Source organism: Orcinus orca, chromosome 9 (assembly GCF_937001465.1).
Source record: "Orcinus orca chromosome 9, mOrcOrc1.1, whole genome shotgun sequence".
NCBI classification, from domain to species: domain Eukaryota; kingdom Metazoa; phylum Chordata; class Mammalia; order Artiodactyla; family Delphinidae; genus Orcinus; species Orcinus orca.
Window position 1 is genome coordinate 8,863,354 of NC_064567.1, and position 26,886 is coordinate 8,890,239.

The following is a 26,886-nucleotide window of genomic DNA, read 5'->3' on the forward strand; positions in this document are numbered from 1 at the left end:
CATGTGGCTTCTTTCACTTGGTGGTATGTGTTTAACTCTCCTCCATGTCTTTTCATGGCTTAATAGCTCATTTCTTTTTAGAGCTAAAGAATATTTCATTGTCTGGGTATATCACAGTTTCTTTATCCATTTACCTACTGAAGGATATCTTGATTGTTTACAAGTTTTAGCAATAGGAAAAAGCTGTAATAAACATCCCCGTACAGGTTTTTGTCAGGGGTAAGGACAGTTTGATGTTTTAATATTTAACAAAAACATGGGAGGATAAAAAAAATTCATTAGATAGAAAATGAAAGACAAGAACATTCCAGGCAATGGAATCAGTATCACAAAAAGGCATAAGTATAGGAATGCCTACTGTCTTTAAGGAGGAATGAGCCACAAGCTAACAGAATCTTAAACAAAACAAAATAAAACAAAACAAACAAATAAAAAACCTCAACAACTTATTGCACCTGCCTGACATGCTCTTTTCCCAATTTTCTCTTGGATAACTTATCACATCTTAAATGACAGGAGAAGAGACCTTCTCCCACTCTACCATACGTTAAGCTACATTTAGTCTATCTCCTTTCTTTCTCAGAGGACCTACTCCCTTTCCTTTGTAGCAACTATGATGAATAGGACTCATGTACTCATCTGCACATTTCCTTTTTTAACGATGACTCCACTGTGAGCCGTTCATCCTCACGGATGAAGTTCTCGATAGTTTGCTTCACTTCTCTGTTCCCAGCACATGGCACAGTGACTGGTGTCCAGAATGAATGAACAGCAGATGGTACAGAGGGTAGCAGTCATTGAATTCATAGAGGGTTTGATCAGGATAAGGATGCTAAGGCCAAATTGTGTAGAAAAATCTCATTTGTTCATTCCTGTTTTGCTTGTTCTCAATTATTCTCTCAACAAATGTTTATTAGGTGCCTATTATGCTTAAATCTAGGTATCTTTTTTTTTTTTTTTAAATTTTGGTACACGGGCCTCTCACTGCTGTGGCCTCTCCGGTTGCGGAGCACAGGCTCCGGACGCGCAGGTTCAGCGGCCATGGCTCACGGGCCCAGCCGCTCGGTGGCATGTGGGATCTTCCCGGACCAGGGCACGAACCCGTGTCCCCTGCATCGGCAGGCGGACTCTCAACCACTGTGCCACCAGGGAAGCCCTAAATCTAGGTATCTTTTATCCGAGACTTCACAGGCTAGTGAATTCCACGCTATAAATGTGGGTTATATTCTGTGGGCCTTGAGAAACCACTTAAATGTTTTGCTTAATAGGGTAGTGATATGATCCAATCATATCTATATTTTAAAAGAAAGAACACTTTGGCAGCGGGGCGAAGGAGACTTGGAGGTATGTTCTGGAAACAATCAGAATATTACATTGTAAATTAGAAGTTGCACGAAGGTGAACAGAAGCCAGTGGCAGTGGGCTTATACGAGGCGGAAGATGCAAAAGATATTTTGGAAGGTGACTGAAGTTGGTTTTACAGGATGTGTGAAGTAATAGAGAAAAGAGAGGCAAACATTACTGAGATTTCTTATGTGCGTGACAGTAGTGTGAGTCTTTCACCAAGTAAAGACTATAAAATATGCTATTGGATTCATTTGCCTGAATTGTTTATTAAAACAAGAAGTTGAGTCATTTAAGAGCATATGCCGAGATTATATCTTTACTTTAGTTAAAAGTTAGGCTATTAACTAAAATTATCGGTCATAGGTTCTGTAATTCATTTGTTGAAACAATAAAGTTTACCTAACTAGGAAACAGAAAGCCAAGAATACAGCACCTATTAAACCTCCCTAAGACCCTTCAGATTCTCACTGGCCTTCTTTAAGACAAAACTATCCAGTGCTTCGCTTTACATCTACATATTAAATTGCAAAACTTTGTCTCCTTCACCAAAATACTTTGCTGTTGAATAAGATTTCACCAGCAAGTACAGTTCCCTTATTTGGTGTTCTGCTAACTTGGTACCTTTCTTCATAATGGTAAACAGTTGTGCACTAATGCCTGTCCATTCCAACTTCTGATGGACTTTTCTCTCACCTTTTTTTCTTCTTATGACATTTTTTTAAATCTTGTCCTTTCTAATGTCTTTGGCTTTAAGCACATGCAAATTTCCCTAGTTGAGGAAGAAATCCTTCTAATGTCACTGCTGACTCTTCCTCTCAGAATCCAGGCCCCTTGTATAAGAGTTCTGTATGCCACCACTAAGTAAATGTCCTGGGAACTTGGGACAAATCTAAAAGGAAAAACATGCTGTATTGATATCCAGGAATGTATTCTATTCCAAAGAAAGTCACTTGCCTCGATATATGTTTTTTGACAATGTTTAAATTCTAAACAAAACTATTTTTTCAGAAGGCTTCTATAAAAGGCAAAACCCATACCAAATGAAAAGAAAACAGAAAGAAAATAATTATTTTCAAATACACACATGTAGATGGAACGGAAGTCAGAAAAGGAGACTGACTGGATCATTTTTGCCACCATTCCCAGCCATGAATGGCAATGGATGGTGCTATTTCACTAGGAGTGCCACCAGTAGGAGGTTTTTGAGACAAGCAGACAGGGTCTGAAGCATGACTCTGGTCTTACATAGGCAAGGACAGGATGAAGTCAAGCCCAGAAAATTCAGATCAAGAAGGAAAAATCAAAAAGATTCCCAGCTGTAGGCAAATAAGGACCAGAATCCAGCTACGCTGCTGAGACCCAGTCCTGGGAGAAGCTCTTCCATCTCTATGGTTCTTTACACAAACTGCTGGGCATGAGAAAAGAAGCCCTACAACCTCAGGAATTTTTAATAGTTAAAAGGAAATCTTACACTTTCCACAGGGAGGAAGAAAGAGAAACCACAGGCAAGCAAAGGCCCAGAAATGAGACTAATTAGAGGTTCCAAAATTAAGTTTGATTAATATGCCAAGTGCATTTGGGGAAATGGTAAAGAACAGGGATTGAAAGGAAGTAGCGTACTGAACCTTGAAAACTAAGCAGATAATTTTCAATCTGCTGCAGAAGGGAATTGGGAACAATCGAAGGTTTCTAAATAGAGAAATTACGGAGTAAAAGTACAGGGAAAATTACCAAAAAATAAACACTGCTTGGTTTTTAAGTTTTTTTTAGAGAGGGAGGTTCCCAGAGAATGAATTCCAGATGAAAAAAAAAATGCATCTTGAGAAAACAATGCAATCAGAAATAAACGGGAAATGGAGACAACCCAATTCACAGAATTCTGTAAAGTTCACGCAGCTACTGAGAGATGACGAAAGTTGCTGATTTTGCATTTTGAAATAAGATGCAGAGCCATAGTAGTGAAAAAATCAGTGAGACTTATCTATTCATGACCATCACAAGGGAGAGATGCCCGCAGTCTCATGGAAACCATCACACTGTTTTCCCAACACACCTACATTTTTACACAAGTCGGCCTCCAAACCTGAATTCAGAAAAACTGAGTTCTAATTTCTATTCAACCTCCAACTATCTTGAGCAAATCCCATATTCACAGTGAATCTCAGTTTCTCCATCTACAAAGAAGGAGTATGGGACATAAAATCCTCAGGGTCCCTTTCATGGTTGACATTCCCGGATTCTCTAATGTCATAAAATGCTCATGAGAGTACCAAATTTTAAAAAGCTACCCTGTTCCTTACTCTCCAAAAGGTGCTTGCTTAATCATTTCTTGTTTACACAAAGGAAGTCAAAGTATTTCAAGAAAATTACAATATAGATCTCTTAATGCTGGCATGAATTGATAGCAAAGCACTGAAAGAAAATTCTTTTGCCCCGTATTTCTCTCTCTGCGCTGGAAGCACGTATTGTGATCTAAATGAGCCATTGTAAGTAATGGATAATGACACTGCATTCCTTTGTCAATAAAGCCTGAGATATGCCTCCAACTCTGCTCATTTGAACATCCCCAGATTTTCAAGAATTGACATTCATTTCCTCCTGCTCTCCTAGCACAAGTGGCTGGTCTTGTTTTATCATCACAGTTGAAAGGAATTTTGCTTTATGATGACTTTATTCAATCACACTCTAAAATGGAAAGTAGATGAACGGCGGGGTGGATTAGAAATAACTAGAAGTCAGAACCTGGATCTATATTTAGGGAGCAGTCCTGTAAAATTAATATTTTTGAGAGTACTAAACATGTGTTTTATAAAGATTATTTAAAATCGTCATAGAAACAAATATATATATTACACAAAAGTTTAGTGCTATTTTAAAATACTTCTATATTCATTATTATAATATTCCTTATATTGTAGCTTTATAATTTCAAATAGGCTAAGGATAGGGAAAGATGGAGACTAAAAGCACAGGCTGGGGATTTAGAGTAAGGATGCCTAGAACTGCATCCTGGTTTACCTCTCAATATTATGTGTTCCTGGCTGCATCTCTTAATGTCTTAGAGCCTCACTTTTAGCTTAGGTAAGATAGTAGTTAAATCAAAATTAATAAAGTTAAGCATCAGTAGGCAGCCTACATTTACAGATGAAGTTTGGGAAGGGGGGAGTGATGCAGATAATAAACATCTCTTGCTGGATGGGATTTTAGAGCTCAGAAAAGGATAGAACTGAACAGATACCTACCATACAGTATTCAGTGCTGTAATAGAGATATAAATGTCACAAGAAAGTGACACGGGTGTATAGGGGTAGAATAACTAATTTTGTCTAGAAGATAACATCACCAAGCATATCGCTATATTAGTGGAGAGTTCCACAAAATTATATAAAAGAAAATGCTTTTTAAACTTTAAACTCACATAGGAATATTAGTTTCTTTCACTTATATAATTGAATAAACAACACTGGAGTTGACTATTTGATATTTTTCATATTTCTCATGATGAATTTATCTTAATTAAAACATGAGACATTATTAGGTATATAAAGATATACAATTAGTTTGTGTAGGTAGTTGAAAATATTTCATTATCTCTTGCCTGCCTTTGTGTAAACAATGGAGTAGACCACAATATTCCTTTCACCTATTTTTTTTCATAGAAAATCCACTTAGACTCTAGAATTTCAAATTGATGTTTAATTTGGAAAAAAAAAATGCATGTCAACTAGAGACATCTAGAGAATTCCTTCAGCTAGCTGCCCACTTTCTATTCATACTCATAATCATTTTTAAATCTTTACTAAGTATATTCTCTTTAAAGAAATCCACCATTATATGGCAAATAAAACTGTGTTATGAAACCAAGGCAGCCTGTCTGAATTGGAGACCCCACAGGACAAGAATTCCTTCTGTAATAACTGCAGGAATATCTATAACAGAGTCTCCTATAAATAGCACTGTATTATTTGAATGCTTCAATAAATCAGTTTCCAGATGCACTCTGCACAGTTACATTTCCATGATACGTTTTCTGACTATGTCACAAGTTAACCTAAAAAGATTCGAATTTTGTGTTTGCTGTGAGTTCATCACTTGACATTCCATATTTCTTATTGTTCAGAACAAAAGAATATGCACGTTTATACATTTTTCTAAGTTCCACTCATTGGTGTGTGTTATTTGAAACATCATATGAAAATGCACTTGCAAGTTACCCTGGAGGTGACACAGCAATTTACAGAGAAGTATGAACATCGTGCATTCATGGCAGAGCAATGTTCCCTTTTTGATTTGAGTTTTCTAATATCTACAAATGCCACTGTACACCAATAACAATTCATCTTTTTGGTACCACCATTGGTCATGTGGAAAATATTTTTCCTGGATTTAAAAGAGCACATATATTCAAGCATGCATTTGCAGTCTGTCCTTGTTCAGGATATAATTTCATGTAGATTGCAGACATTCTCTACTGTGTCTGATTCATCTCTGAATTTTCATGCCTAGCAAAGTCCCCAACACAACACCAATGCTAGACACATGTTTGTTGGATGACTAAACATGTCTGTTTATTCCTATCTCTTAGGATGGGAAGTTTGTGGGGTTTACAGGCACAAACTCCAGTTACATCTCCAACTAGCACAAACCCTAGAACTGCTGAGTCCAATCCCATTGCAGGAGAATGCCCCCCCAAAATACTCCAGGAGATTGTATTCTGGGTGTTTTTTCCTTCTATAAATTGGGTTATATAATCCAGATATAATGGAGGAAAGACTATCTTTGTGAAATTTGAAGTAGTTTTCTCCTGGAGTAGAAGCAAATTTAATGTGAGCTGCAGCATCTTTTGCTGTTGTTTTTGAGAATAATCCTTTACTTTGAGATGATTAGAATACATTTTGAGGGAGAAAAAGGAAAATAATTTTGAGAATATGATGTGTGGTTTCCCGAAAATTGCACTTCTTAGAAACAGATCACCTAAAAAGTATTTTCCATCCAAAAGTACAGAAGCAGAATAAATAGCATCTCTTTCCTAACCCCTGCCTACATCTGCTACACATTTTGCCCAAGAATTCTAAAAAAGACCTGCAGAAATACTGCTTGGCTCTATGACACAGCAATAGAACTAGTACATGGAGATAATTTGGTCAAGGTCAGCATAACTATTGTGGTCAGGGAGATTCAGTAAAAAAGAAAAAAAAACAACGAACAACCTGCATCATTTAATTTTCTTTCTCAGATAAAAGCCATGATAGGGTGTGTGCAAGACAAATGGTAGTCAGCTGATGTGCATTTTTATTCCTATTTCCAAGGACAGCAAAAATTGCAATGAAGGATAAATCAAAAGGTATTATTTAATGGACATCCTATTTTCTCCTGGAAGGGGAAACATGTTTTAACCTTACTTTGCTCCTTTTATTGTTTATTGCAGGCTTAACTCTCCATGTTAACACATCTGTTTGTCCCAGGGTTTTATCCATTTTCCTTAAGAATTTGATTCCTACTAAAATAAAATGTTTCTAGGAGAAATACCATTGGAAGGTGCTATCAGGTTCTGAGAAAGAAGGCTTTGAATACAAGCTTTCATGGGTGGTTGGGATGAAAGAAACAAAAGAAAAACATGAAACTATGAGATATGAAACTGCAGGGACAATAAAATTTAGGTCTTGGCTGGAAGCAGGGGAGCCTGTTACTACACCACCAGTTTGTCTTGGACTAGATCCGCCTGTAAATAATTTATCTACGTGTCCACAGAAAAATCAGGAATAAATGTAGTCACAGCTGACATTTTCTCACATAACAACCTAAAAATAAATTATTAAGCTTATATATTTTAAAAAGATTTTGTCGACTGAATTTTCATAAAGATTCCAAACATCTGGATCTCCATGGAATTTCACCCTATATCTTACTCACCCTTTCCACCACCGCTTAGTATTATAGATAAGTCTAAAAGCAACACCAGATGGTAGAGTGATGGCTGAGAAAGAAGAGCTGGCAAATAAATGTGTGTAAGATGGAAACTTTCAATGATAAACATGGGTGAAACTGGTTTGAGTATTAAGACAATATTTGCCAAGATCATATAAAAAGAAAGCAATTTCTGCTTGTATATTCTCTAAGGAATCTATGTTGCTTTAGTAATGTACAAGAGATGAAATTCAACATGATTTCTATGTACTTTGACTTTTCTTTTTTGGTCTCAATTTTATATAATTGAGTCTAGAATGTTGAAAGCCATTCCTACAGTATTTTAAATTACATGGAGTTTAAAAAAATATACCATAACATGAAAGAGCAATAACATGTTTTAAAATGAATGGTACCACAGATGATACATAAGGAGACTTCCTCTGGTCTATTTTTTTATTCCTGAATTCTGATTTGACTTAAAAAGAATGTACCAATATGTGCACTGGAAAATTGTAGAAAAATACTAGACATAATTAGAAACTTTCATAATTTCTTTTTTGAGAATATATTTTATTTTAATCATATAAGCACACACATGTGTGTATCTGTAGATACATATATGTACATATAAAGCATACATATGTGTATATATGTATCTATAAATAGCATGTACCTGTAAATGTATATATTCTAGATAGGTAGATATTGAGTAGAGAGGGAAAGAAATCTCTCACAATACCTGATATATCACATGCCCTCACTACATATTATCTTTAGCAGGAGAACATCTTAAAAATTAAAGGAGATTCAACAGCTTTGAAACAAACTATAGGTGATTTGTAGTCAAATGGCTGAAGTGTAGGCTTGCTGGGCATAAAGTATAAAGACCACAGCAGAGGTCGATCTATTAATATTTAAGAAACAGCTGAGTCACAAACTGTTTATATCTTAGAAATTGTCTAGTTCACCTCCTGCCTATTTCTATTCAGAAATTTGCCAATCTTCTTAATAGATAGCCATTTAATCTCCGTTTAATCAAAAAGTTTACTCTTTTACATGAGCCATTGTCAAACAGTTCCATTAAAAATATTTCCATTGTATTCTAAATGTTTTAATTATGTCGAGTTAAAATCCTTAGCAAATTTTGCAGTCTAAACTGGTGACAGGTGTCACAGGATATAAAAAATCATACCTTGGTATAATCATAATAATTGAACTTTCACCTTTTATATCATCATCCTTTTATTGCCTTTTTGTTTAGTAAGAGGAACTACGGTTTGAGGTGAAGAAAATTGGGTTTGAAATCCCAGCAATTATACCTAAAAGCTGTATAGACTTGAACAAGCAACTTTTCTTTCTGGGTTTCAATAATCTCACATCTGAAATCAGAATGGTAATTTATATGGTTAAGAAAAATAGAAAAAGAAAAAGGAAGAAAACAGAAGGAAAGAAATAAAACAGAATAAAATTCTGCTTTATTTACAGAACAGAAGTAGAGTCACAGATGTAGAAAACAAACTTATGGTTACTAGCGGGTGAGGGCGGGGAGGGATAAATCAGGAGATTGGGATTGACATATACACACTACTATATATAAAATAGATAACTAATAAGAACCTGCTGTATAGCACAGGCAACTCTACTCATTACTCTGTAATGGCCTATATGGAAAAATAATCTTAAAAAAAGAGTGGATATATGTATATGTATAACTGACTAACACAACATTGTAAATCAACTATACTCCAATAAAATAAAATTTTATTAAAAAAGAATAAAAGAAAAAAAAGAAATAAAACGTCTATTTTTTTTGTATGTTGTGTTATTTCAGCTCGATCGCAGGCAGTTTCACCCACTGTGTCATTTAATGCTCATTTATATTGGATAGATATTATCAAATATATATTTAAATTTGAAAAACTAAACAGTTCCATCAAATTTAAATCAAAATCCCTATATTTATAAAGCTAGAAAACAGTTCATATTTATTTTAAACCATTATGTAAGAACTTTCCAGGGCAACTTTCTAAGAATCTACATTCATGGGAATCACTTTGCAGTGCTGGCCTCATATAGCTCACTTAAAAAAAAAAAAAAAAAAAAAGGAAGAAAAATTCCCCCAACTTATATTAACACAAATTTCAATGATTATTTTGCTCTTTGCTTTTCATTTCTGTTTTAAAATATAAACCAAGTCTTTAAAGAATGTTAATATTATTTTTGCAACGCACTTGGAAAACTTTCATGGTGGTAAAGAGTGATATGCAGTTTGCATTATAAAAAAAAGACAAAAATACTTCCAATGAGCGTAGGATTTTCCCCCCAAAGAATAAAAACGATTATTCACGGAAAAGACAATGACAATCAACTTATTTCAAATCCTATCTCAAAAGGATAAATACACATAGAGATCGAATATAAGGAAACTACTACTGGTCCAAGTAGGAAGACTAAATTCTAGCCAATGTCCCTTCTGAGGCTCACTTTTTTCCTCTGAAAAGTGATGATCAAACTCTCTTCCTTGTGTTTCTTGCAAGTATGTCAGACTTCAAATCAGATAATATGGGTGAAAGTTCAGTGAAAGCTATAAAAATCTATTCAGGTACAGAGGACTATTATTCGACAGCCATGCAGATAAAACAGCCACATATATATGCCATTTCAAAAGTTTTAACACCTTTAAAATGTAAGTAATGAGCACATTAGGTGCCATGCCAGGGGCCAAGGCTACACAGATGGATCAACCATGCTCCCTAAGCATTCAGAACCTCTATATCAGGAGCTTCAGACATATTCATACTGTTTGATTCAATAAATCCATTTCTGGGGATTATTTTCTACAGAAATAAAATCCTAAATATGGGGAAAGAGATCATATCAAAAGCCTTTTGTTGCATGGTTATTTATAATAGCAAAAATATTTGAAATGGTACAATTATCAACTACAAGCATATAGCTAAATTACATAATTTCATTTTCTTAATGAAATATTAGAGCCATTAAAATTATAAAGAATATGACTGGAAAGTCCGTTGATCTAACGGTCAGTTGAAATAACCAGGATAGAAGATTGTGAGTTAACTATAATTACCAGTGGGTAAAATTTTATAAAATAAATATTGTCATAGGGGAAAAGTAATGAAAAGACATATACGAAGTTATTAATTATTGTTAACTTTGGTTGGTAATATTACATGCAAAAATTCAAAAGGGGAGCCTCATTTCTATATTTTGCAATTTTCTGATGGATCTACTATACTTATAATGGCTTTTATTATATATATTTATATAATATACTTATTAATGGCTTTTTATTACAGAGATAATCGTGTGATACAAAGGAGTGAGCTCAGTAATAGATTATATTACTGCTGAATACATGTAAAACTCAGATATTTCTAATTTGCTTCTGATCATGTTTGCCATAAAAATATTAGAAAAAATAATATACATCAAAAATTTCCCAACAGGGCTTCCCTGGTGGCGCAGTGGTTGAGAGTCCGCCTGCCGAAGCAGGGGACACGGGTTCGTGCCCCGGTCCGGGAGGATCCCACATGCAGCGGAGCGGCTGGGCCCATGAGCCATGGCCGCTGACCCTGCGCGTCCGGAGCCTGTGCTCTGCTAAGGGAGAGGCCACAGCAGTGAGAGGCCCGCGTACCGCAAAAAAAAAAAAAAAAAAAAAATCCCAACAACTTCATTTAAAATATATAGATCATGGGCTTCCCTGGTGGCGCAGTGGTTGAGAGTCCGCCTGCCGCTGCAGGGGACACGGGTTCGTGCCCCGGTCCGGGAAGATCCCACATGCTGCAGAGTGGCTGGGCCTGTGAGCCATGGCTGCTGAGCCCGCGAGTCCGGAGCCTGTGCTCCGCAATGGGAGAGGCCACAACAGTGAGAGGCCCGCATACTACAAAAAAAAATAAAAAAATAAAATATATAGATCATGCTTTAATTAATAGCTCTCTGGGCTAGCAAATTAAAAAAAAACACACAAAAAACCACACTTTTCTTATTTCTACTCATTATGTCCCCAACATTAATTTCAACTATCCTAATTTCTCTTGAAAAGTTAACTTTTATGACCAGTGCATTTTGTCAAGATCAAAATCTAAATGCATGAAGAATTAACCTTGTACAATAATGAATTAACAAGATCTGAAAAAGATAAAATGAATCACTAAATGATTATCATTACTAAAATGTTCCACTCTGTTCTCTTATGGGGAATGATGGAACACTCTTTTATTGAACCCCATTATCCTAATGAGAAGATATTCTACACTTGATCATAGCCAAAAGGCTGGAGAAGATATTGTAATGACTTACTGCCAGTGCTTAATGAAGAGATTTCTTAATTATTGAAACCACATCTGTTTGATTAACGAGTCCCTTCCAATATCCATGCATCCTCTGCTCTTTAGTGTGTGGCAGAATGTACAGACTGCACATAAACTCTGGTTTTTCTTTCATGAAGGGGAAACCTTATCTACCAATGGCAAATGCTGCTCTGAATGAACTTAAAAAAAGGTTAAGTTTCCATTTTGTGGAGGCTTTGTTTAAATCTTGGTTCAATCACTTACTGATTTGTGACATTGGGCAGATCACTTAATACTCCATTGCCTTAGTTTCCTTTTCTGGAAAATATAATACCAACCTTATAGTGCTATTGTGAGGATAAAAGGAGATAATAAATTAAAAGCTCTTAGAATAATGCCTGCACAGAACTAATTCTGTGTACCTAGCACTGGACATGATTCTAAATAAAGTGAAAATTCTGGAATCCATCAGAACCTTGATATTATTATTGGCTACATAAATCAGTAATGCATTAGTTGTTTCTTTTTTAAGAACATGATAGGATGATTCTGTTAACGTTTCTAACGTTTCTATGCTCTTCAAATGACAGTCTCACAGACTTACAGACATAGAAAACAAATTCATGGTTACCAAAGGGAGTAAACATAACATTGCTACCAAAACAAATTTATGGTTACAAATTAGGAGTATGGGATTAACAGATACAAACTACTATACATCAAATAGATAAGCAACAAGAATTTATAGCACAGGGAATTACATTCAATATCTTGTGATAACCTACAATGGAATATAATCTGAAAAACGTAACTGCAGCACTTTGCTGTACACTTGAAACTAACACAATATTGTAAATCAACTATACTTCAATAAAAAAATAAACTAGCAAACATGATTATTCTCAGTTACTCCGACTTACAATGCCCTAGAGCAAGCAACCTTGAAATTCCAAATTTGTTCTAACAGAAAATTGGAATAGGAAGTTGCATGTTTACAACTTTATTATAAAAAAAGAAAAAAAAATACAAAAATCACATCGTTGGCTTCACAAAATGCAAGTATATTCTCTACAGAGGATATATTCTTCCCATTGTCTTCAGCCCTCAATTACGAAGGTAGGGAAAGTGGGACTAACTAGGGCATAACTTGAGCTACATGTGTAAAATCATATTAGTAGAAAGGCCACTGGATATCAAAGCCTCCTTTATTGTATTCACTCATGTAACTGGGCTCCCCTGAAAACATGTTTACCACCAAGATAGAAACCTGAAACAGCCATGTGTCCTACTGAATTTGTGTAAGATGAAAGGTAGTTCCAACATGGGAGGTCTTGGTAATCTTTCCTAAAAGCGTAGGAAAAGCTGTTGGCATCTTAAGAGTTTTGTCCTAACAATTCCATTTCCAGGCAATGCAGGCACACCAAGAAAAGCAATTTGCTCCTTGAAATTTTACCATCATAAAATCTCCAGAACAGTGCCAAGTACATAGAAACTACTTGGTAAATGCTTGCTAATTAAATGAGAAAAGTAGGTGAGCCAGAATCAGTTTCTGGTCTCTCTACTAATTTTAAATAATGAAAGAAGAATCAGCTTGAAAATGGAAGTCTTTGAAATCATCTCTTTAAATAAGGTTTACTTTTGCTAATATTTAGTATAGATCTAGTTTAATTCTTTGATATTTAACTAGGTTGTCAAGATTCTTGTTAAAATGTTATTTAAAATTAAATATTTTTTTTGTTTGTTTGTTTTGTTTTTTGTGGTACGCGGGCCTCTCACTGTTGTGGCCTCTCCCACTGCGGAGCACAGGCTCCGGACGCGCAGGCTCAGCGGCCATGGCTCATGGGCCCAGCCGCTCCACGGCACGTGGGATCTTCCCAGACCGGGGCACGAACCCATGTCCCCTGCATTGGCAGGCGGACTCTCAACCACTGCACCACCAGGGAAGCCCTAAATATATTTTTTATTGCAAAAACTACTAACTTAAAAAAGAAAACTCTTCCTGAACCCTTTCAAATTTAAGCAAAAACATTTGCAATTATTCCCACAGGTTAATGCCGAAGTGATATTTCCCAGAATGCTTCTGTTTCTGTCATGACTTACAGTTTGGCTTTCTTTGGGCTGCTGTTCCCTATGGCTTGGTGCTTAAAAATATTAGTTCTCCTTTATAAACATCATTCATTAGTGCTACTGACTGAAGGCCACATATAGTCATATTACCGTTTTATTCATGTAAATTTATCCAGAGGCTAGTGCCATGCATGCTTATGATTTTCAGACATATACTGAAAAGACACATGTTAAAATAAAATGTCACTGCATTAGGCAGGAATTGCAACGAAAATAGTGAGTTACAATGGAGCTTCCAAAATGTCCTTCTAAAATGAGGGACCTTTTTATTTTTTTTGAGTTAAAGACAAAAGTATACATGCATAACTTGATCTAATCATCAGAGTGTAATAACATGCATTTATAAGAATTCTGGGGATGACACATACCCCTGGTGAATAAGGTCATCGTGTCAAGTTCAGAAAAACAGGCCTCTACAACACTGTCCAATGAACTCTTCCGATGGTTCGATTTTAAAGGAGGCACACGAGCCATCTTGTCAAGTCCCTTGTCATATAATACCTAGTGTTATTTCCTCTGGACTCTGACACGCTTTCCCCATAATAACAAAATAGGGGAAATTTTGGAGTGTTGTGTCCAGCTTCTGTACCCCCCCCGGAGCTGAGCTGTCAGCACAGCCCTTTCGCACTAGGAACTCTGGTCTGAAGTCCTGGGTGAGAGGCCTGTGGACACCGCACCCTATGAGCAAGTGAAATTGGACAAGCGCCAAGGAAATAAAGAATCAAAGAACTAAGTTAAGGAGTGTATGGCATTTCCTTTGGATAGGACTGCATTTACCAATGGGCCTGTGATTCACCAAAATATAACATTTTACTAGATGCTGTCATATCGCTATCTAACAGGACTGTTGAGATTAGAGTCCACCGTCAAGCCGTGTGGATGAAAGGCTCTTGGTGTTGCAGGCAGGAGTCAGTGCTGTGCCTCTGAGGTGGGAGAGCCAGCTTCAGGACACTGGTCCACAAGAGACCTCCCAGCTCCACATAATATCAAACGGCGAAAATCTCCATGAGATCTCCATCTCAACACCAGCACCCAGCTTCACTCAACGACTAGCAAGCTACAGTGCTGGACAACCTATGCCAAACAACTAGCAAAACAGGAACACAACCCCATCCATTAGCAGAGAGGCTGCCTAAAATCATAATAAGTCCACAGACACCCCCAAAACACACCACCAGACATGGACCTGCCCACTAAAGAGACAAGATCCAGCCTCATCCACCAGAACACAGGCACTAGTCCCCTCCACCAGGAAGCCTACACAACCCACTGAACCAACCTTAGCCACTGGGGACAGACATGAAAAACAACAGGAACTACAAACCTGCAGCCTGCAAAAAGGAGACCCCAAACACAGTAAGATAAGCAAAATGAGAAGACAGAAAAACACACAGCAGATGAAGGAGCAAGATAAAAACGCACCAGACCTAACAAATGAAGAGGAAATAGGCAGTCTACCTGAAAAAGAATTCAGAATAATGATAGTAAAGATGATCCAAAATCTTGGAAATAGAATAGACAAAATGCAAGAAACATTTAACAAAGACCTAGAAGAATTAAAGATGAAACAAACAATGATGAACAAAACAATAAATGAAATGAAAAAGACTCTAGATGGGATCAATAGCAGAATAACTGAGGCAGAAGAATGGATAAGTGACCTGGAAGATAAAATAGTGGAAATAACTACTGCAGAGCAGAACAAAGAAAAAAGAATGAAAAGAACTAAGGACAGTCTCAGAGACCTCTGGGACAACATTAAACGCACCAACATTCGAATTATAGGGGTTCCAGAAGAAGAAGAGAAAAAGAAAGGGACTGAGAAAATATTTGAAGAGATTATAGTTGAAAACTTCCCTAATATGGGAAAGGAAATAGTTAATCAAGTCCAGGAAGCACAGAGAGTCCCATACAGGATAAATCCAAGGAGAAATATGCCAAGACACATATTAATCAAACTGTCAAAAATTAAATACAAAGAAAGCATATTAAAAGCAGCAAGGGAAAAACAACAAATAACACACAAGGGAATCCCCATAAGGTTAACAGCTGATCTCTCAGCAGAAACTCTGCAAGCCAGAAGGGAGTGGCAGGATATATTTAAAGTGATGAAGGAGAAAAATCTGCAACCAAGATTACTCTACCCAGCAAGGATCTCATTCAGATTTGATGGAGAAATTAAAACCTTTACAGACAAGCAAAAGCTGAGAGATTTCAGCACCAAACCAGCTTTAAAACAAATGCTAAAGGAACTTCTCTAAGCAAGAAAGACAAGAGAAGGAAAAGACCTATAATAACGAACCCAAAACAATTTAGAAAATGGGAATAGGAACATACATATCGATAATTACCTTAAATGTGAATGGACTAAATGCTCCCACCAAAAGACACAGATTGGCTGAATGGATACAAAAACAAGACCCATATACATATATATGCTGTCTACAAGAGACCCACTTCAGACCTAGAGACACATACAGACTGAAAGTAAGGGGATGGAAAAAGATATTCCATGCAAATGGAAACCAAAAGAAAGCTGGAGTAGCAATTCTCATAACAGACAAAATAGACTTTAAAATAAAGACTATTAGAAGAGACAAAGAAGGACACTACATAATGATCAAGGGATTGATCCAAGAAGAAGATATAACAATTGTAAATATTTATGCACCCAACATAGGAGCACCTCAATACATAAGGCAAATACTAACAGCCGTAAAAGGGGAAACTGACAGCAACACAATCAGAGTAGGGGACTTTTAACACCCCACTTTCACCAATGGACAGCTCATCCAAAATGGAAATAAATAAGGAAACACAAGCTTTAAATGACACATTAAACAAGATGGACTTAATTGATATTTATAGGACACTCCATCCAAAAACAACAGAATACACATTTTTCTCAAGTGCTCATGGAACATTCTCCAGGATAGATCATATCTTGGGTCACAAATCAAGCCTTGGTAAATTTAAGAAAATTCAAATTGTATCAAGTATCTTTTCCGACCACAATGACATGAGACTAGATATCAATTACAGGAAAAGCTCTGTAAAAAATACAAACACATGGAGGCTAAACAATACACTACTTAATAACGAAATGATCACTGAAGAAATCAAAGAGGAAATAAAAAAATACCTAGAAACAAATGACAATGGAGACACAACGACCCAAAACCTATGGGATGCAGCAAAAGCAGTTCTAAGAGGGAAGTTTATAGCAATATAAGCCCACCTTAAGAAGCAGGAAACATCTCGAATAAACAACCTAACCTTGCACCTAAAGCAATTAGAGAAAGAAGAATTAAAAAACCACCAAAGTTAGCAGAAGGAAAGAAATCATAAAAATCAGATCAGAAATAAATGAAAAAGAAATGAAGGAAACGATAGCAAAGATCAATAAAGCTAAAAGCTGGTTCTTTGAGAAGATAAACAAAATAGATAAACCATTAGCCAGACTCATCAAGAAAAAAAGGGAGAAGACACAAATCAATAGAATTAGAAATGAAAAAGGAGAAGTAACAACTGACACTGCAGAAATACAAAAGATCATGAGAGATTACTACAAGCAACTCTATGCCAATAAAATGGACAACCTGGAAGAAATGGACAAATTCATAGAAATGCACAACCTGCCAAGACTGAATCAGGAAGAAATAGAAAATATGAACAGACCAATCACAAGCACTGAAATTGAAACTGTGATTAAAAATCTTCCAACAAACAAAAGCCCAGGGCCAGATGGCTTCACAGGTGAATTCTATCAAACATTTAGAATAGAGCTAACACCTATCCTTCTCAAACTCTTCCAAAATATAGCAGAGGGAGGAACACTCCCAAATTCCTTCTACGAGGCCACCATCACCTTGATACCAAAACCAGACAAGGATGTCACAAAGAAAGAAAACTACAGGTCAATATCACTGATGAACATAGATGCAAAAATCCTCAACAAAATACTAGCAAACAGAATCCAACAGCACATTAAAAGGATCATACACCATGATCAAGTGGGGTTTATTCCAGGAATACAAGGATTCTTCAATATATGCAAATCTATCAGTGTGATACACCATATTAACAAACTGAAGGAGAAAAACCATATGATCATCTCAATAGATGCAGAGAAAGCTTTCGACAAAATTCAACACCCATTTATGATAAAAACCCTGCAGAAAGTTGGCATAGAAGGAACTTTCCTCAACATAATAAAGGCCATATATGACAAGCCCACAGCCAACATCATCCTTAATGGTGAAAAACTGAAAGCATTTCCACTAAGATCAGGAACAAGACAAGGTTGCCCACACTCACCAATCTTATTCAACATAGTTTTGGAAGTTTTAGCCACAGCAATCAGAGAAGAAAAGGAAATAAAAGAAATCCAAATTGGAAAAGTAGAAGTAAAGCTGTCACTGTTTGCAGATGACATGATAGTATACATAGAGAATCCTAAAGATGCTACCAGAAAACTACTAGAGCTAATCAATGAATTTGGTAAAGTAGCAGGATACAAAATTAATGCACAGAAATCTCTGGCATTCCTATACACTAATGATGAAAAATCTGAAACTGAAATCAAGAAAACACTCCCATTTACCATTGCAACAAAAAGATTAAAATATCTAGGAATAAACCTACCTAAGGAGACAAAAGACCTGTATGCAGAAAACTATAAGACACTGATGAAAGAACTTAAAGATGATACAAATAGATGGAGAGATATACCATGTTCTTGGATTGGAAGAATCAACATTGTGAAAATGACGCTACTACCCAAAGCAATCTATAGATTCAATGCAATCCCTATCAAACTACCAATGGCATTTTTCACAGAACTAGAACAAAAAATGTCACAATTTGTATGGAAACACAAAAGACCCCGAATAGCCAAAGCAATCTTGAGAACGAAAAACGGAGCTGGAGGAATCAGGCTCCCTGACTTCAGACTATACTACAAAGCTACAGTAATCAAGAGAGCATGGTACTGGCACAAAAACAGAAAGATAGATCAATGGAACAGGATAGAAAGCCCAGAGATAAACCCATGCACATATGGTCACCTTATCTTTGATAAAGGAGGCAGGAATGTACAGTGGAGAAAGGACAGCCTCTTCCAAAAGTGGTGCTGGGAAAACTGGACAGGTACGTGTAAAACTATGAGATTACATCACTCCCTAACACCATACACAAAAGTAAGCTCAAAATGGATCAGAGACCTAAATGTAAGGCCAGAAACTATCAAACTCTTAGAGGTAAACATAGGCAGAATACTCTATGACATAAATCACAGCAAGATCCTTTTTGACCCACCTCCTAGAGAAATGGAAATAAAAACAAAAATAAACAAATGGGACCTAATGAAACTTCAACGCTTTTGCACAGCAGAGGAAACCATAAACAAGACCAAAAGACAACCCTCAGAATGGTAGAAAATATTTGCAAATGAAGCAACTGACAAAAGATTAATTTCCAAAATTTACAAGCAGCTCATGCAGCTCAATAACAAGAAAAACACAACCCAATCCAAAAACGCGCAGAAGACCTAAATAGACAATTCTCCAAAGAAGACATACAGATTGCCAACAAACACATGAAAGAATGCTCAACATCATTAATCATTAGAGAAATGCAAATGAAAACTACAATGAGATATCATCTCACACCAGTCAGAATGGCCATCATGAAAAAATCTACAAACAACAAATGCTGGAGAGGGTGTGGAGAAAAGGGAACCCTCTTGCACTGTTGGTGGGAATGTGAATTGGTTCAGCTACTATGGAGAACAGTATGGAGGTTCCTTAAAAAACTACAAATAGAACTACCATATGACACAGCAATCCCACTACTGGGCATATATTCTGAGAAAAACAAAATTCAAAAAGAGTCATGTACCAAAATGTTCATTGCAGCTCTATTTACAATAGCCCAGAGATGGAAACAACCTAAGTGCCCATCATCGGATGAATGGATAAAGAAGATATGGCACATATATACAATGAAATATTACTCAGCCATAAAAAGAAACAAAATTGAGTTATTTGTATTGAGGTGGATGGACCTAGAGTCTGTCATACAGAGTGAAGTAAGTCAGAAAGAGAAAGACAAATACCATATGCTAACACATATATATGGAATTTAAGAAAAAAAAAATGTCATGAAGAACCTAGGGGTAAGACGGGAATAAAGACACAGACCTACTGGAGAACGGACTTGAGGATATGGGGAGGGAGAAGGGTGAGCTGTGACAAAGCGAGAGAGAGGCATGGACATATATACACTAACAAATGTAAGGTAGATAGCTAGTGGGAAGCAGGCACATAGCACAGGGATATCAGCTCGGTGCTTTGTGACCACCTGGAGAGGTGGGATAGGGAGGGTGGGAGGGAGGGAGACGCAAGAGGGAAGAGATATGGGAACATATGTATATGTATAACTGATTCACTTTGTTATAAAGCAGAAACTAACACACCATTGTAAAGCAATTATACCCCAATAAAGATGTTAAAAAAAATAGGGGAAATTTTAATTCTAATTCACAAGCACTGATCTTCACTAATCAATTCCACTATGTCAGAGTTGATAGCATATTGACTGATGTAACCAAGTTAACTCTAGATTTCAAATTACAAAAAAGCAGTGGCATGAAACACCTATCAGGGTTTCAATGCAGATGTTTGAAAGAAAAAAAAGTTTTGCTACCTTCAGCCAAATATTTTCCTGCAAAAATTATCTAATTTCTCTTGACTTCTATATTTTTTTAAAAATGAAAGCAATTTAACCTTCACAATGTCAATCTCCTTTATGGGATCTACACCTCACATTATGAGAATACTGGTAATATCTTTAAAATATTTGTACATTTGTCTATACTCATGCTAGGGCTGAAAATCAGTGTGCCTAAAACAAACTCACAGTTTTCAGCTCCTTGTTAGTTCTCTTCCTGAACATTTTCCTTATGGCATCAAGTCATTTCAGCTGGTTGTATGTCATCATTTCCTCCATTTTCACGTCTAATAAATCATCGATTTTTACTGTTCTATTTTTACCCATTTAACTGCTCTCCTTCATTTCCAGCAAAATCAATTCACATTTATGGGACTGTACAGCCTTCTGGTTTCTCTTCACTGCTAATCTTCCTCTCTCGAGTCTGTCCTAAGACCATCCCCACACCAAGCTTTCTAAAGAGTTTACTTAACAGTATCACCTTCTACTTCAAACTTTACAGAGATTCAATATTACCCTTCGGTCTGGCATTGAAGACCCCGAATAATCTTTCTACCCTCCCTATTTTCCACAAGTTATGTATATGAACCTTATGACTGGATTAATCTTGTCTCTTCCTTTGTAAGTCAGGAAGACGAAGGGTGAATATATTGGTCATCAGAAGGCGATCGAGCAAAAGTGTTTCTCAAGAAGACTCTTAAGAATGATGGGAACTGATGCTGAACATCTATCCTCATTCTATCTGGTTGCTGCTTTAGAGAAATAAATCTTATTTATTTATGTTCTGGAGAAGTAAATAAATAAAAGACAGAAAAAAAAAAAAGACTGCAAACTAAGCAGTCAGGAAACTAAGGCAGATGGATAAAAATTCCACAAACTGGCTCGCTGGAGCACTGCCAAAGCGAGCTTCAATTTTTTTTTTTTTAATGTGATCTAAAAGGAGAAGCAAAAGAGTGAAAGCACGTAATTATTATTGTTATTATCATCACTACACTCTGTAACAGTTGTTCAGGAAGGAGAGTTTATTATATGGTTTGCAAAACAGGCCAGCACATCTAGCTAAGTTAATCACTTCACGTCTCGATTATTTTATTGCCTCTTGTTGAGTTTCTTCTTTCCAATCTCTTCTACTTCCTTACTATCTTCCAACTCCATCCTTCTCAGACCCAGCCCTCCCCACTCCTGTTGCTACCCTAGTATGGACAGAGTGTGCTCCGGTTTCCTACCATCTACTACTTCACTTTCAGCTCCTGGAGACTGCTCACAGCCTGACAAGACTTCCAAGTCTGTTTCCTTTCTCTCCCAGATTAACCTTGAGCTTTAGTTATTCATATGTCATTCCTCTCCCTCCAGGCTCATATCAACATCAGAGATTTTGCTCTTGATATTTTCTCCATTGAAAATAGTCTTCAGGGGCTTCCCTGGGGGCGCAGTTGTTGAGAGTCCGCCTGCCGATGCAGGGGACGCGGGTTCGTGCTCTGGTCCGGGAAGATCCCACATGCCGCGGAGCGGCTGGGCCCGTGAGCCACAGCCGCTGAGCCTGCGCGTCCGGAGCCTGTGCTCTGCAACGGGAGAGGCCACGACAGTGAGAGGCCCACGTACCACAAAAAAAAAAAAAAAAAAAAAAAGCCTCACAATTGCTTTCTAAAGTAACTTGCCAGCAATAAAAATCCTAGCTCATCTTATGTATTCTTTACAATTTCATACAAACATCATATTTAGGATTGTTTTACTTTTCCTCACACTTTAATTCTTTTCTTAATGGAATACAAACTCACGGTTAAAAGCTCCCTCTACTGGTTATTTTTAACATATCAAGAAGAAATTTTAAAAACATCCAAAATTACCTAAAATATATTTCCTAAGAAGTTATCATTCATCTCAAATATAATTCGTAAAAGTCATCAGTGATACGTCTTTTCACTCATCTGTGTTTTACTCATATGATCCAGTTCTGAGGAATGTATGCTACTATAGTTTGTAACCCTTTGTTTCTTTGGATGAAATACGTGATTTTTCTGCTTTCCATAAATTCTACCATGCTTCATTCTATACACTCCAATCACGCTTACAACTCCAGGATTTCCTGAGAGGCGACACAGCATAGCGACAGAGCTCTAGGATTCTGGAGTCAGGCTGCCTTCCTCTGAACTGCCCCTGGCTTTACGCTTTATTAGCAGCAGTTACCCTGATGAATTCATAAACATCTGTGCATCTCACTTTGCTCACAAAAGAAATGGGAATAACAATAGTTCCTCTCTCATGCTATCGTTGCAGGTTTTAAATGTTCAGTCAAAGCATTTAGCACAAGTAAGTATTACATCTTCAGGTCCCGGTAAGGCCATGCCTCACTGCTCCCTCAAAGGCAGAGAACGAATGCAATCTGTGGAGTCGTTTTCCCAGTGTCTGACTTTTTTTATTCTCTGAACTTTGCCATGATTCTGTTGTCAATGTCCTCTATCTTCTTCCCAGAGCTTCCCAATGATCTTGTTTGTATTGCCTTCTGTTCATTTATTTTAGTTTTTATCACTGTGGTAAGGACACTTAACATGAGATCTACCCTCCTAACAATTTTTTTTTTTTGCGGTACACGGGCCTCTCACTCTTGTGGCCTCTCCCGTTGCGGAGCACAGGCTCCAGACGCGCAGGCTCAGCGGCCATGGCTCACGGGCCCAGCCGCTCCGCGGCACGTGGGATCCTCCCGGACCGGGGCACGAACCCGTGCCCCCTGCATCGGCAGGCAGACTCTCAACCACTGCGCCACCAGGGAAGCCCCCCTCCTAACAATTTTTTAAGTGTATAACACAGTATTGTTATCTAAACACACAATGTCGTATAGCAGAACTCTAGAAAGTATTCATCTTGCGTTAACTGGCATTTTTATCCCAAAGAATTAGAAATCAGGATCTCAAAGAGATATTATCATCCCCATGTTCATTGAGGCACTATTCACAATAGCTGAAATGTGAAAACAGCATAAATGTTCACTGATGGATGAATGGATTTTAAAAAGTGGACTATATCTATGATGGGATGTTCAGCATTAAAAAAGAAGGAAATCCTGTAATATGTGACACCATGGATGAACCTTGAGGACATTATGCTAAGTGAGATAAGCAGACACAGAAGCACAAATACTGCATGCTTCTAAAATAGCCTTCCCCATATTTTTTGATGTCTTTCAATTTACTTGCTAGATATCATCCCAAATGGCTCATACTCTTGACGTGTTCCTTGAATGAAACACAAAGGGAGTTGGCACACACTTTCATTAGTCTTATTTTATCCTTTTCATTATATCTCACCGAAGGCTTTCAACTTGAAAGAGGTGATTGAATGATTACTGGATTTCAGAATCATGGCTGCCAACTAAAACACATTTTCTTCAAATTACATTCCCTGCGTTTAAGAGCATTGTTTATTGATGTGAAGTATATTGCTTGTAGAATATAAGGTTAGGTATGTGGACCCTGCAGACAGAAATGCTGGTCCTGTAACATGTTTGTCCTTGGCAGTTAGGTAATCTCATCATTCAACTGTAAAACAGGTATTATGTTTATTTCTATTATTTTCATATAATTAAAGATTATTGAATTAGATTATCATGTAGCCTGGTTCTAAGCCCTACCTATTATCTCACAGGTATATAGTTGAAAATATCTGTAATGAGCAGTGCTGGTAAGATTAATATGAGGTATCACCGCAATATGTATTTAAGTATATATATGTTTCAAGCTAATTTTTTTAACTTCAATTTAAAATCATATTGACTTTGGTTTTGGTAAGAATGATATCCCAGGAATCTATTTTTATCACCCAATGGTAAAGTTAAGATGAAAAAGAAAGAATACTTCCCACATAAATCTCAGAATGTTGATACTGTTCACCATGAAGGTCATTTCAACAGCAAACTGTTTTGGTCTTCATGATATTTCGGAAACATTTCAGTGCATTTCCAAAAGACTGTTTCAAATTTAGATTTCATGGTTAAACATCTGGGTTTCTTTCTTGGTCCATTTAGCTGCATTTCATATATATACCCTCCACTGCTTCAGAAAATAAAAATAGATTTTGTGAAAACTCAGGAGGTGAAAGATAACAGCATTACACAAAATTAAGGGGTCTGGGTGACCTAGTTTGGATAGTCAGTTTTAATTCTAGAAAACACATTGAGATGAGGAAAGGATATTATGCATATTTTAGCATCACTTTGTAAAGGCAGAGTTTTCAGAAGTTGGGAGTACAGCTAAAATTCATTTGTTCAAATACAAGCAGCATCATCAATATTTAAAATTGTTTAGCATTCAACATTACTCATCTTGCATTGTACAGTCCTAAATACTTGATCCAGAGTTTTTCCCTTTATAACCAAGCCACATTTTAACTTGTTGTCTTGACACTGGATATGTTGATTTATGCAGAATCTATATTGTATAAACTTTATGCAAAAGTTATAATCAGTCAGCTCTAGAAAGTCACGAGATAATTTTCTGTATTCATAAAATTGTTATTTTTCCTACATGAAGATTTTTGAACTGGGTTGTTGAACACTTAAATCTTCAGATGTTGTTTAGATTTTTATCTTGTTATTTTTTAGTAGCAATGTATTTACACTAAATTCAGGAGTCTGCATCTCTTCCTTCTTCTACAGTTACCCCCATCTTTAGGTAACACCCTAATATGTTTTTTGAAAACTCTTTGAAGGTTCCATATTTCTATTTTAATATGTTCTCCCAGTTATCCCAGAACAACTTTCCTTTCTTTTGATAAGCCTGCCATAGTCTTCAAATTATATAGCAGATGTATGCCAAGTCTCCAAGATTACAAGCAATCATGGTTTCTATATTTATGTACAGGCTGTGTGGAGCCTTTATAAATGTCCCAAGTTAGACTAGGGCTTGATCTACCTAAGTGCTAAGTATTAGTTGTTGTTATTGTTGTTGTTGCTGGATGCATTAATACTCCTGCCTTTCTCAAGAGAACTCATACTGCGATGATATGAAAAGAAGATAAGTGTGGAGAGTGCAGCTCAACAGGGGGATAGCCCTAAATTTATCCTCGTGAAATAGAAATATATATTTCCCCAATTGAGGTCACATAAATGAAGATGTAGGATCCTGCCATCTTCGTTTTTGTCTGAGGTACCAGCAGGGCAGTAGAGAAAGGTCATGAAGTGACCACGGTCCACTCCACCCACAGAGCTCCCAGTGTAGAAGAGATTTATCTGACCCACTATCCCCAAATGATTCTGGTTCATCTTTAATAGCACTGTATGATGAAAAACAGTTTTTGTTTTGTTTTGGTGATCAGAATCATGGATACAGACTGCCAACATCTTTATCATTTATTATTTTAAGCAAAGCAATGGCAGACATATTGGAACTGACTTATTCAATCATTGCAAGAAATCAGTATATCAATGTAGCAAGATTTGAGAAATTCTAGAAGATGAGAGAGTAAGGAGAAGGGTTTTACATTCTATCAAAAATACTTGTACATTCAAAAACAAAGAAACAAAAAGAACTATGAAAAATTCTCATTCCATGTATATGATTAAGAAACAGATGTAGGAATAGAAAGCTCTTCTCCCATCCCCAACCTGACTCATCCCTCTTTCAGCGTCACACTCAATACCCCCCATCCTCACCTCTCTTCAAGTCTTGTCTGGTTCCTTCTCTTCCTCACTTGTCTTTCTCTTTCTCAGTCTGGGCAATTTCTAGATGATAGCACATTTTAACCACTCAACCTTAACTGTTAGCGTGCCGCAACTTTTTAGATGACCATTTATTCATATTAGGAAACGGTAGTAAAATGAGGTAATTCTTGTTTAATCTTACTTAGAATATGAAACCTCACTAGTACCAACAAACTAGAAAAAAGGTTAATTGAAATTATTTCAAAATCTAAAGTTAGATTTTTAAAATACAGCTTAAAATGTTAAATTAAAAATATTAATGTATACGTTTAGTTTTATTTCTTGGGTTTTAGCTCTTTGAATGTAATAATAATAATGCAAAGAATGAAAGAAACAAAAATAATAAGCAAAAAGAGAACTATGCTTTCTCCCCCAATATTCCATTTCTATGTTTGATTTCATGGATAAATACTTTCATTGACGGCACTAAGTAAACTTAACATTGGCTTAGTTTGCAGTTCTCACAACTTCAAATTGCTGAGGGTCTGGATTTCTGAACATTTGACAAAACTGAGTAAATGCCTATTTACCATGAATTTTGGAGAAAGTAGCTACTAGCAAAATTAGTCTACACGGCCCATTAGAGATTCTTTAAAGCCACAGTAAAATTTTTATTCTTAATCCCAATAGGATTCTTTCCAGTAATACTCTATGATTATGAGTGTATGGTAGTTTTTCTGATTACAATACCAACTTTTGAAAATGTAGTTTCTCTTCTACATATCTTAAATATATTCCTTCTCTCTCTCTCTTTTTTTTTTTTTT

At 36.5% G+C, this 26,886-nt stretch overlaps 1 protein-coding gene across 2 annotated transcripts in view; it reads right to left on the minus strand.

Annotated features, from left to right (window-relative positions):
- CNTNAP2 (contactin associated protein 2) overlaps positions 1-26,886 on the minus strand; it is a 2,019,732-nt gene that overhangs the window by 1,422,807 nt on the left and 570,039 nt on the right. The window lies entirely within an intron of this gene.